A 13,318-nucleotide genomic window follows, 5' to 3' on the forward strand; every position below is an offset into this window, starting at 1 on the left:
ACATGTTTCCCAGAGAAGTTGTGGGTGCCCCACAACTGATGTGTTCAAGGTCAGGTTGGAGGGGGCTTTGGGCAACTTGGTTTAGTAGGAGGTGTTCCTGCCCATTGTTGTAGTAGTTGGAACTGAATGATCTCTAAGGTTGTTTCCAAGCCAAACCATTTTATGATTAATTATTTGGTTACAGTAGTGTCCTTTCCCTTCCCCATGTTCAGCTGACATGTAGAAAGAGGGTTCACAGTATTCAAAACTACTGATGGTTTTCTGAGCCTTTCTCTACAGTCAGTAGACTTTTTATCACTGCTCTGAGCAAAAAATCAAGACAATCTTCAGTAAAGGATCAGGAGCTATGGTGTTTTGAGGTTTTTGTCTATTTAAACCAGTCTGTCCATGCCTACTTAGAAAGATCCAAAGAGTGTGTGTCAAAGTGTTAGCTGAAGAGCTACAAATAGCATTTTATTCCTTTCTCCCTACCTCCTCCCCCCAATAACTCTATTGTTCTTATAAATCCACAGCATTCCAGCTGTGCCTTGACAAGAGCCCTGACAGTCGCAAAAGCCAAATCACAGGAGCAGTGTTCTTGTTCCCTGAATTATTTTACACAGCTAAATTTAATACTTCCCCCCACTCCTCCACCTTTCACTCTGGCAGATACTTAAGCTGCAAATTAGAGATGCACCGAATTAGCCTTCAAACCTCGCAAACACTGTCAGAAAACTGACTCCATAACGATGTGGCTTTGATACCAAGCAGATTATTGCTTATGTACGGCGGCACTCACAAGCATGTGTGTACTTGTAACTCCTGGCCCTGGTGCCGCGGGTCGTTAACGCACAGGACAGAGCCCCGCGTGCCCCGCCATCGGAGAGGAAGAGCCAGACTTTCCAACAGCCAGTTGGCAGGGCTGTGATTGGAACCATGTGACAGTTTGAGGCAACGTACCACAGGCAGCCAATTTATTACATATGGCGATATGATTAATGGTATCAAATGTTTTTATAAAAATTGAAGGAAAAAAAAAGTCCAAGAATATTGCCACGGCCAATTGCACGGAGTCCAAGGTAGTACAAATCTGTTCCATGAATTTAAAGGCAGGCAGATGAGGTTAAATGAGAGGGAGAGAGCCAAGATAATGATTACAAAGTAAGTTTCAAAAAGAAAACTGTGTAGAATGTGCTCATGAGCAACAGCCCCTTTTCTCTCCTGTCTTACATCCTTAATGGATATAAGCTGGAATAGGTCTCTGAAACTAAACTGCATCCTGCTCTTAACCTCTCTTCCTGTAATCCAAAGACTCATTAATGGTATCCAACAACACTTACAGGGCAAAGAAGAGGAAAAAAGGGCTATCATTTTGCTTTGATAATGACTTTCTCTTTTTTTTTAATCAGATGTTCTGGTTTAACACACAGATGGTTTGTTTCTGTCAAAACAAACAAAAGTGTTAAAGGTAAAATTATTGAGGGGAAAAAAAAATCAGGAAATGCAAGTGTGGAGGTGGTGTCTGCATATTGCAGTATTTTTCTTCCCCAGTTTCTTGCTGACCATCCTGCTGAGTCAAGAAGCTGTGGTACAATTTTGGTCTGTGTTGGGTGCCCAGACAGGAGCTGGGTGCAGTCTGGGAGTCTGCACAGCATGGAGGCAAATCCTCAGAGTCAGTCTGCAGAAGGCTGTTTTGCTCTGGAGGGTAGGAATGGATGCAGGTTGGGTTATGCTCACGTGCCTCCATGCCACACAGTAGCCCTAAACACCTCTCAGTTACTAGTGGTGGCACAGCTAAAGTTATGAATTACACTCATCTGAAAGGTTTCACACATGCCACCTTTCTTGTGCTTCTCTGGCTAGCTCCTGGGGCTTCATATTTGTAGGCAGGGATATGTACCCTCCTAATCTCCTTGAGTGCAGCTGGGCATCCTGTACATGATCAGTACCTTACCTGGGGTGTAGAGCAAGTGAGGAATGGAGGAGCTCACCTGGATGTAGAGGTGCAAGGTGGGAGCTGCTGTCCCTCAGCAACAGCTCATATGTACCTGAGCAGCACTGAAAGAGACCTACAGGGGTATCATCCTGTGTTCTCACCTAGCCAGGGCTGTGCTGGCCCCATCTTAATTTGTCTGTGTAAAGATTGCCTGACTATTCCTGGCAGTGCTTAGACAGTGCCTCCTTCACTTCCACACAACTGCATGATGACAATATGTGTTAAGACTTGTGTGTTGGATGGGTGGCTGTTGGGATTGCTGCTAAAAACTGTACATGCATTAGACTTAAATCTCAGTGTGCCATGGAAGAGAAACCCAATGCCCAACACCTTTTGCCTAATAACTACAGCAGTTGCAAACTGCTGCCTTCCCCAGGGTAGCTTTGAAGGTACAGAGCTGCTAGTCCTGAGTGAGCACAGCTACAAATATTTGGCACCGAAGCATGATTTCTTTTGTCTACTCCTTTTCCTCTTTTCTCACTCTGCTGCTATTATCGATGGTAGCACAGCCCTTTTGTTAATACCCAAGACTCCTTTGCCAGAGTGCTGTAATACACTGCATGAAGAGCAAGGTATTTATACCTCTCCTACCTCAGCACAGAGCATACAGCAGGAGGTCTGATATGGCCTGCTGCTGCATTCCGTATGGCTTGTGGCCACATGGTTCCTCTTCTCTGTGTGTGTGTTTATTATTGTTGGATAATGCTAAGGCTTGTAGTCATGCGGCCTGCCAAGGGGATTTTGAAAGGCTTATTTGGTCTACAGTCAAGGAAAAGATTTCCTATACTTTGTGCTAAAGGAATAGTATTTGATGTAGATGCTGAAACTTGCCCTTCAGAGGTGCCCAACTTTCTCTGCTGAACACAGAGGGAGCTGACTGCCCTGACCACAGGATCTGCACCCACCCTAAATTCCAAAAGCGGGTGATGCAAATTCCCCCTTCCCACAGGTGCCCCAGTGTGCCCCTCAAGGCCCTCTGAGCTCCTGCTTATGGAAAACAGGCTGGCTGTACGTGCCGTTGCATTTTAACAAGACATGGAAACCTTTGAACAAATTGCCAGAAAAGTTTTAGCAGGGCGAGCGTGCGTGAGCGCTGCCTGCACCAAGTGACCCTCTTAACGCCAGAGAGGGAGAGACAAAGTGTGGCACAAAGAACGAGCAAATGAAAGAGCTGGCTTGCAACTCTGATCCTTATGGACTTTTCTTGAGCTCTAGCAACAGAAAGTGTAACTCTTGTGATGAATACAGTCCTACTGTTGTATTCCTACCTTCCAACAATAATTTCAATTGAACCCTACAGCATGTGGAGTCCCTTTGCTTTTTAGGTCATAAAAGCAGTATGTGGAGTAGAGACTTAAAAAATGGACTTTTAAAAGACTCCAATGCCTCAATCTCTCCAAGAATTCGACTGATAAATCTCCTGTGTAAAATGATCACATTTTATAGAGAAGAATCTTTGTTAGACATTCATTAGCAATAACATGTGAGCCAATTTAGGGAATGAAACCTTTCTTCTATATAAAACCCACTGTGGTCACTAAAACTAATGACTTTTTCGGCCTACCACCCTTTAATTCAGTGGTGAAGCACGTGAATTTCCTGTATTGCTTAGTTCTCCAACAATTTGTTTATCTTTGAAGAGCAGGTCCCTGACTGTGTGAACGCAGGCACATCCAAAAGGTTAAGTAATAATAAAAAAAGTAGATCAGGGCCATAAATGTGGTATTTAAAATCATGACAAAGTTCTGACTGTATTTAGGAGGTCTGGAAGAAGAATGGTTAATGGGCTTACTTCTATTTCAGCTCATCTCCACATGAGAAACAGCCTGAGCAGGAGAGAATTGAAAATATGACATGAATTTAAGTGCTCTGAGGCTGATCTGAACCCATCAAAGCTGGTGCAAAAAATTCCACGGCTTCAGTAGCCTTTGGAATACTTGATGCTCATTACCAAAAATAAAAAGAAAGAAGAAGCAGAAGAAAAAAAGGAAAATTAAATTTTTTTAGCCACCATGCAAGAAGGAGCACTTCTGGTTCAGATAGAGGTTTTTGTGTGTTTTTTTCTTTAGATACTAAATTTTTTAACAATGAGATACAAAGATGGTAGAATTAACAAAAAACTCAAACAGGCTGAAAAACATAGAAAGGCATTTTTAAAACAGCTGACAATGGGAAGATTTACTCTTATGTTCTACTAAGGCAAGTTGTAAAGAAGGAAAAGAGGCAATTGGCCTAATAATTGTAAAACAAATTCTGTCCTGCTTTTGACAAAGCTTTATCTGTGTTTCTTAGGGGATGTTAGCTGTAATGTGCCTTGCCTGAAGGGAAGACCAGAGTGTTTCAGGGCTGCCTTTCTGCTGGAGTGCCAGGCTTTCCTTACTGCTTAAAGGAAAAACTGGAAACTGCCTCTGTACATCTTGTCCAGATGTGGAGCCAAGGCATGAACTACTGCCTAGCAAGTGCTCTTGGGTCTTAGAGCTTAGGAAAAGACAATGGGTTTCTTAGAGGTCTCACAGATTTATTTTTCCTTGAGGAATACAAAACTCGAAGCCTGTTTTGTTTTTACATAGTCTGCACAAGAATACAAGCATCTCTATAAGGCACAATTCCTTGGTGCCTAATTTGCTTCTATTATATTCTAGACAAATTAAGAACAAAACCATATGGGAATGCATGCAAAAGTGTCAGTGACTGAGAGTAGATTTCCTGGGATTTTAGCTGAAATTTTAGTTCCCAAGTTGCCTCTAAAACATGAATTAGGTTCCTGAGTCACCCAGGAACTAATGAAAATGTTCCTTTGAAATGTGATGGGGAGCTCAGACAGAGCAAGAGTGACACACAATCCTTGGGGCATGACTGCCCAGAGGGAGTGATGGTAAAATGCCTTTCATGTTAGCTGTAACATTTTTAATGCAACTTATTAAAAAATAACATTAACAGCACTGTGCAAAGAGGCGATAGATCTGGCTGGATGAAGAGGTTTTAATGGTGCTGGAGTGCGCTCAGTGCTCAGAGTGGTGAGACCTCAGAAGTGCTGGAGTGCACTTTGGTCCTGTAGAAAGGTCTGGTCCAACCTCTCCAGAGCAATGGCACATTGTAACAAGAGCAATGGAAGTCTGTGTTGACACCCACTGGATGCTCTCCAGGCTGCCCTGGTATGAGGAACCCCTTTTGTTGATTTTCCCAAGTTTGGGAAGCTTGGTAGAATTTCATGGTCCCTAGATGCCAAGGTACTGCCAATGTGTAGGCTTCCAGTAGAAGCCTCCTCAGCTGTGTGCTCCTGTGGCCTCCCTCCTTTGTGCTGACAGGAGATGGGTGATGGGATTGACTGGCTCCAAGTTAATCCAGCAAGAGGAGATCAGGAGTGAAAACTGATTTTTATCTAGAACAGTTTCTCCAGCTGGCTCATATCATGGCTGTGTGGGGCTAATGCTGGCATGAAGGAAGGAGCCAACCCTTACACCGGGAGCCTCCAGCTCCACCAGCTTAAATCTGTTGCAGAACTGCACTGTAACTAAGACCCAGCAGATGAATTTTGCAATATTTTTCTCTGTTACAGCAGAAAGACTTTTAATTTACCCACATATTATGACTTCTTCATTAATAAGGAGGAAAGTAAGTAACGAGACAATGTGTACAAAATGAACAGCTTCGTACCATAGCAAGTTGACTGGTGAATTCTTTCATGAATGCTCTCTGTGTGATATTTCTATAGTATAATAGATTCTGGCTGTTCACTCTAATAATTCTGAGCTTCAGGGTAAGATTTTATTTCTCTTTTGAAAGTAATATAATCAGTGGTGCTAGCACAAAATTCCCTGCGTGTTTTTGTGCATCCTTAACACTTCTTGGGATGAAAGTGAAACTTATATTATTTAGAGCAGTTCAAAGAAATAAGTTCCTTCTGTAATGGTGGTTCCTGCTAGAATTCCTTATGAAAAAACATTAACCAAGCTAACTGTACTACAAAGCATCGTAGGTATTATATGTTTGCAGAAGAAATAGGTCCAAAAAGCTTTAAAAAATGTTAGATTCTTTGTACAAAATGCGTATTTTAAAAGTCACCTGAGGACAATGTGGATATTTGTCTATCCAGGAATTTTATTTATACTCTATCTGTGTGAACAAAGCTCCTGGAGATGAGGGCAAAGGGTTTTTGGCAAAGCATGAAGTAGCTTAGGACAATAATGATGCAGGCACTAGCACGTGTTTTGATTGAATTTTTTCTTTGCTTGTTAGTTTAGATTCACTGTGCTGCTGAGAGGATCACAGAACTTCCCTGCCCTCCCTTCCTTTCCTCCGCTTGCCAGGGGGAGAGGACCACTCCTGCTGCATCCATTCAACTCCCAAGCTCCCGATCATTTTCTTGATTTCCTGTGAAGCTCCCTATTTTTTTTCAAAGGAAAGTTTATCGAATCCTCTCCCTGCAGAGCTAGAGCTGTGTCTGTGGCAAGCCAGACTGCACAGTTGGAGAACTTGCTCAGGCAGTTCTTCCCAAGGCACAGGGAGGAATGAGTTTCTCATCTGCTGGCACAAATGTGTAGCTACTAAGTGGTTCTCAATATTATAGGGTCTGAGTTTTCCCTTGAAATTGCACAAAGTTTCCCATGCAAGAAGAATAACTTCAAAACCAGAATGTGGTCATCTGTGCCAGACACATCCTTCCACTCTCTTCCCACAGTTGTTTCAATCTCTCTAGTGGCAGCTATCCTATTTGCTTCAAGACTGAGAAGAGCTTTCCTGCTGCCTCCTGGGCAGCAAGGACCTTTCCTTATGCTTGAACAGGCAGATCTCCTTCCCTTCCTCTCCTCAGTACTGTGCTCAGCTATTCATGCACGTGTCCCCGAGGCCTTCACAGGACTTAGCTGGGGAAAACTAAGGTCAGCCTGGAATCACTGTTGTGTTTTGGTATGTGGATGCTGTTCTGTGAACTGGATTTTTTGGTAAGAATATTCACAAACCAGAGTAACTTCTGTGTTTTTTTTTTTTTCTTCTAAACAATTTTATCAAGGTTGGTGAGATATTGTTAACTGGTTCACAGGACTGAGAGTTCATCAATATGTAGTAACTCCCCACCTTATGATTTTTATCCATTACTACAAACTTTACCTTGGATGGTTGCAGCAATTAAATTAGACCTTGCTATGCCTGTAAAAAGGAAAACACTAGCATCAAGCCCTGCTATTATGAGGAATCATTAGTAAACAAATCTTTTTGATAAATCATGCCTGGGGTTTTAAGGAAAATATGTTAGTCTGTTTCAACAGTAATAAAACTACTGGTAGAAATTCTCCCATCACCTACACACATACACATGATGCCTAAAACAAACATATGCAAGTACTTAACAGATGGACAAATGAACCTTGGGATGAATGCATTACAAAAACAGAGCAATCACTGTGTTTTTCAGCAGGAATTATATTAACATCTAAGGACCAGCTTAGAAATACTTTGGTTAGCTGGAAACATAGGCTCAGTTTGTAGCAAAATCAGATTAGGTCTTCATTCCTATTATACAGATAATATATGATTTGTGCTGTAAGATTTTTAGATGGCATGGATCTGATGTTGGATGAATTTTTCTTTGTCTTAAACCAGTAGCAGCTTTGCTATTATTTTTTTCACCCTCTGTGCACTCTGAGGTCCTACAGCAGTTTGAGAGCTGAGGTTGCCCTGATGCCCTTGAGGAGTACTTTTTGCTACTCAGCTGTGCAAAATGCCATGTGTTGCTTCTCTTCACTGCTCTGCAGAGATGACTGCATTGCAGTGGACTCCTATCAGTTCACTGTGAAGCCTGTTCTAAGTGTCTTTTTGATGGCCTAAAAGAGTCCACAGAACATTTTTAAAAGCTGAAGAGACCTACAATGAAAGCTAAATTAATGGCCAAAACAGATCTCTGATCTAACTAAGTATATCAGATGAGGGGTTTTGGCTTTGGAGGCTGCATTAGCAAATTTTGTATTGTACTGTGGAATGAATTGCATTACAGAAAAATGAGATGAGATTGATAAACATAAAATCACCTCTGCAGTTTAGCTTGTATTTGGATCTCTGCCTTTGCATCCTTCTCATGTGAAGAAATGCAATGAGATCCTCTTCATCAGTGTTTTGTGTAGGATTATAAATTATAAAAGGAACAGCAATTGAGAAATTAAACCTTCACCATAGGAACAAAATGTGATACAGGGTCCTTTCACTATCAAGGTGTTGTTGAACATCCATCTGGAGGAAATGTGCTCTGCTCATCCTGTCCCCAGTGTCTCAGCTTTGCAGTGGGGTAAGCTTTCCAGTTTGGTGTTTTTACATTGCATTTCAGGGGTAGCAGCACACACCATGGTTTGCAAGGGGCTGTGGTGGTGATGTGTCACTGTATTTTGTTTGGACTAAGAAACTCGTAACTTTTGATTCTGCTCATCAGGTGCAAGCAAATACAGATTCCCAAAAGTCAGTCTTTGACTATAAGGATTTCTGCCTGATTTCTAAATAATAAGACAGATAAGGTTAATCTTGTCTTCTACAGATCAGGATTTTTCAGTCAAGTAACTAAGGCAAACAAATATTTTGAGGTTTGGAAAATTTCTATGCCAAATCCACTTGTAAGTTATGAAGATATGTGGGTTTTTTGCCAGTAGACTCTTCTAACTAATTGATAAATAACCTAAACTGGATATCAGTTACTATCTCAAAATTATCCTTTTATTTATGGGAGCCTCTTTGTTTTCCCTGACTGAAATTTTCCTTGTGAGGTGATTTTATGGTATGAAAGTACAGTTGTTATTGCTAGGAATATCCTTTAGTCTAGATTAGGATGAATAAAATTTGGATAAGCTCTCTCAGCCTTACATCAGTTTACATTTCTGTGACTGAAATAATAATTTTGAAACATTAATAAAGTCCTATAAATTTGATTCAGAGGCCATTAAGGTCAAGGGTGAGACCACCTGTGCCAGCTTCTGAGTCCTCTGGGAAATATCCCATGTCTTAATTGACTTCACCAATATCAGAATCACAAGGTGAGGCTATAAGTGGTGCTCTACAGTGCTGGGAAGCTCTTTGCTGGTATTTCAGAGTCTCAAGTTTCCTCACACTGATGCCCTGGCATGGACCTTTGGAGGTCACCTTGCTATTATATTATGACTACATTTCCAGATCATTCCCTTTCCAAAAGACTTCTGTTCCCTGGAACGTGCCACGTGAATAAAGTCATATTAAAAGACAAGTAAAGCCACCAGCAACAAAAATTATTCTCTGCAGATTTAGTAACTGCTACAGCATCTTCTTTCCTCTCTATTCTGTTTCATTGACATTGGCAATAAAAAATAATCACTTAGAGACAATGTCCTTGCAGGCTGGCAGTAAGTCTAAATGGCAACAGCTTAAAAGACCCAGAGAAGAACATTTAAGTTACATCTATTATTGCTTTGGCTTTTCAAAAAATGTCAGAAATAAAGTCTCTTTTGCTCAGCATTTGTGTATACTTGGTGGGATGGGAGGAGGCAAAAGATATTAGGATATTCTTTCTGCTATTATTACTAGCTGCTAGATGGGGTGATGACTATATAAAGAAGGTGGCAGACACTGAATTTGTACTTAGAATAAAAGAAAGCTCTAAAATCAGACAAAGCTTTATTTTGGCACTACCACAGCATTTTTGGTGAAGACCTTGCTGTGCCCTTCCCAAAGTTAATGCTCTATTCCCCACTGTGAAAGCTGAAGAGGGGTACTGAGAAGTCCCACCACATTTTCTCCCCTCCATCTGAAAATTAGTTTCATATTTTCCTTTCCTTCATGTTTCAAACACTTTTCTTTATGAACAGAGACAGAGCACAATAAATAGTCTATCTGTTAAGACGACACATCGTGACAGATCCCTTAGGAAGGCTGCAGCTGGGTTGACATTTTTGTCTCATCACTGCTCTGAAGAATGGTTTTGTTTGTGAATTTAGAGAATGACTCACATAATGACCAAATAGAAGTGCATTTTGTCAACATCATAGGATAGCAGTAGCTGCATGGTTGGCTCATGTTCCTCTGCCTGTCCATGTTTGTGTAGACTTAATCATAGATATTCTTCTCTATGGAAGGATAAAAATCTCCAGAAAAATCTGGGCATTAGGATGGTTCATCCAGTCAGATTTGCCAGATGAGCTCTTTTATAGAGAAAAATGTGTGTGTGTGTGTATAAATATGTATGTATGAATGTATGTATGTGTGTATATACGTGTATATATATATATAACAGATTCTGATTCTGGCATCTGAGTTGGTTTCTAACACCTGGCTGGAGCATGTGAGGACCAGGTGTTTCTAGGACAGATGAAGCTGCTGTGTGGTGGGAAGACCAAGATTGCCTGGGTGTTTCCTGGCCTCCCACTCTTACACGCCTGATCTGTGGGCACAGGGGTTTCCCTGAGCAGCTCTGGCTGTGGGGCTGGAGCCAAGACAACCAAGAAGGGGAATCAGCCTGCTGGATGCCAGACATATTTCTATACACACACACACACATGCACACACACACACATATGTATTCTGTTTGGCACAAACTCATTTTTGATTACCTGTCTTTAAATAATGAAGGACAAACTTGTCCTGTGTCCCTCACTCCATCTACAAAGCCCTCTTCTTCCATCTTCTATGTCAGAAATGCAGAATACTAAATTCAGTGCAGCACTCTGTGTATCTGACTTTCAACGCTGCTCAGAAAACCCTAAGGCCAGGACTGAAATAAGAGCTGAAATCCAAACAATGTGTGACTGAACACAAAACAAATCATGGCTTAGCAGGAATATGTTGTGACAGCTCTGCCTTCTCCCATAACTGCTAGTCAATTTTCCCCCTTACATTTAAATAACATAGTATACATATTGAACCAATAACAGGGTACAATGGAAAATGCATAGTGAAGCTAAAAAATGCTGAGATGTAAAATCTTCTAAAACCTTTCTGCAGAGGCTGCGTGATATTCTCTTTCTCTCTCACTCTCCCTCCCCCCTTTTTCTCTCTTTCTCTTTAAAAGCAAGGGTGGAATAGGGCTTGTTTCTATAAAGGCCAATTCAAATCACAATAAAGAAACAAAAGGTTCCATCACATCTGGGCGGTGTTTGCATGTCAGGTGAAAATTTGACCTGCTAAGGACCTTTGGAAATAAAGTTAAAAGCCAACCCCTCTCACACAGGGAAAATGCCTAATAAAACAGCAGGATCCCACAGCATCATCCCCTCTCCTGGTCTGCTGCACTCCCCCATCCCTGCCTGTGTGGACCACCCTGGGGTGGTGAAGACCAGAGTCAAGGCAGATCCTCCACAACTTCCTAAAGGAGCTGGTGCTCAGAGGACTTCACTGTCCTCTGTGAGCTACAGGTTGGGAGACATTGGCCTGAGCCTGCTGCCTCTTTTCCCAACCTGTGGCTGCTGGGAGCAACTACTGGCGTTGGCAGTGTGGGCTGAGCTTTTGCTCTGCTCTGGCTTGTGCTCCACTCTCATGTTCTATCAGGGAAGAGGAAGGTTCAGCTGAAGTGGCAGCACCGTGAGGCTGCAGCTCTCATCTTCTGGTGAAGGCAATGTTGGTTGAGCAACCCCCATCTTGAGCTGGATTTTGACCTGAAAGCTTCAACTATGTCAGACAATGAGAGTGAGAATAATCCCCTTTCACTCATTTCTCCTTGCACATAGCAGAGAGCTTTTCTTCCTGTGGGTCACCACAGGGTTTTTTTGGGGTCAGGTGTCCATGGTGGGTACCTTGAGCTGATGGACAGATGCCACTCCTCCACAGAAGCACCACTGTTACTAGTTTCTCTAAGCAGCTACAGAAGAGGAAGATGAAGAAAGAACATGATGAAGAGGCAGTGAGCAGCTCCAATTTGCTTTTTTTTTCCCTTTGAAAACATTCTTTCTTTTCCAATTTTCAGTGGTTTTTAGGGTACTCATTAATCTGGAAAACAAGAACAACTTCCAGATCATTAGTGCCATGGTGAATTGAAACACTAGCCAGGCTGGACTAATAGTGCCAGGGTCATACAAAACACCAGTCGGTGCAGGCTATTAAGTGCCAGGGTGATTTGAGAGAACAGCTTGTCCAAGATACGAATGCCAAAATAATTGGAAGTGCCTCCTCACAAGTTGGTGTATAAATCAGCAAACTGTTTCAATTTAACAAAGTTAAAGCCGAAGGAGCAGTGCAGGCACTGAGCAGGGAACTGCTGATAGTTTTAGTGTCTCCAAGTGCTCTATTTCTTTATTCTTATGGCATGATGGGTAAAATTTCATTACAGGAGATCACAAATGCGAGTTTGCCAATCCCTGAAAGCTGCATACTGTGCACTCTGATATCCTTTGAGGAGTAGGGAATTCCTGCAGATTCCAGAGACCTGTCAGTATGGGAAGTGGAAACATAATTTAGTGCTTATGTCCTAGAGATGATTTTGGCTTGAGGAATATTATTCAGCACTCTCCCCTGGAGCTCTATAAAGCCTGTGCTAACTTCCCTAAGTAGCCTATTGTCCAGCCACTGTTCTGGCCTGTCACCTTGCTCTGGAGTGTCATCCTGTCTGAAAAATCAATTTATGCAACTCTACATTAATGGGAGATAGGTTTCAGAGTGGATGTCCATCTCAGAATACATGGCATCCTCTCCCCTACCCCAACCCCCACATGCTCATAAAGTTTTTACTTTCCTAAAGAAAGCTGTGTTAGCATCCATGGCTTCTGTGCTGCACAGTTGATACGCCTGAGCTGGATCAATGGTGATGAGCAGCCACATTACTGTTCTTGGTAGTAAAATGGAGGGAAAGATGGCTGAATATGGAGAATATTGGTTACTGGGTGGGACCATATTTCTGAGATAATGTAAGAATTAATCTGAAGCCTTCTTTGAAATGTCAGTCACACATTCTTGTAATTAGATCTGAGAACATAATGTTAATTTTCCTAGTGTTTCTAAAACCCTTGTGAGCTTTGCAGTTCTGTAACAAATAGCCATGAGAGTTACAAAACTCAAAAAGGCCTTGTTAGCTAATTTTTCTATGAGGCTTGCTCAAAGAAAGCAGCACAACTGCACTAAGATTTGTTCTCTTCGGATTTCAGGCTTGCTTTTTTGGAGGTTCTAAGAATATAGAGGAGGTTTGGCTACAAGTACACTAAACTTCTGACACACCAGAGGTTAGGTCATCTTAATCTTTGCAAAGCTTTGCAAAAGGGAGACTGAAGTCATCCCAGAGATTCTTGAGAGGTCTTAATGCTGTATAAAAAGTCTAGAACACTATAAATGGGGAAAAGTGGGAGTACAGACATATCACAAATGTGGTAGAAATGGGATCAGTAATTGAGGAGGATGTGACTGGGA

The sequence above is a fragment of the Passer domesticus genome, chromosome 1, assembly GCF_036417665.1.
Source record: "Passer domesticus isolate bPasDom1 chromosome 1, bPasDom1.hap1, whole genome shotgun sequence".
In the NCBI taxonomy this organism is placed as follows: Eukaryota; Metazoa; Chordata; class Aves; order Passeriformes; family Passeridae; genus Passer; species Passer domesticus.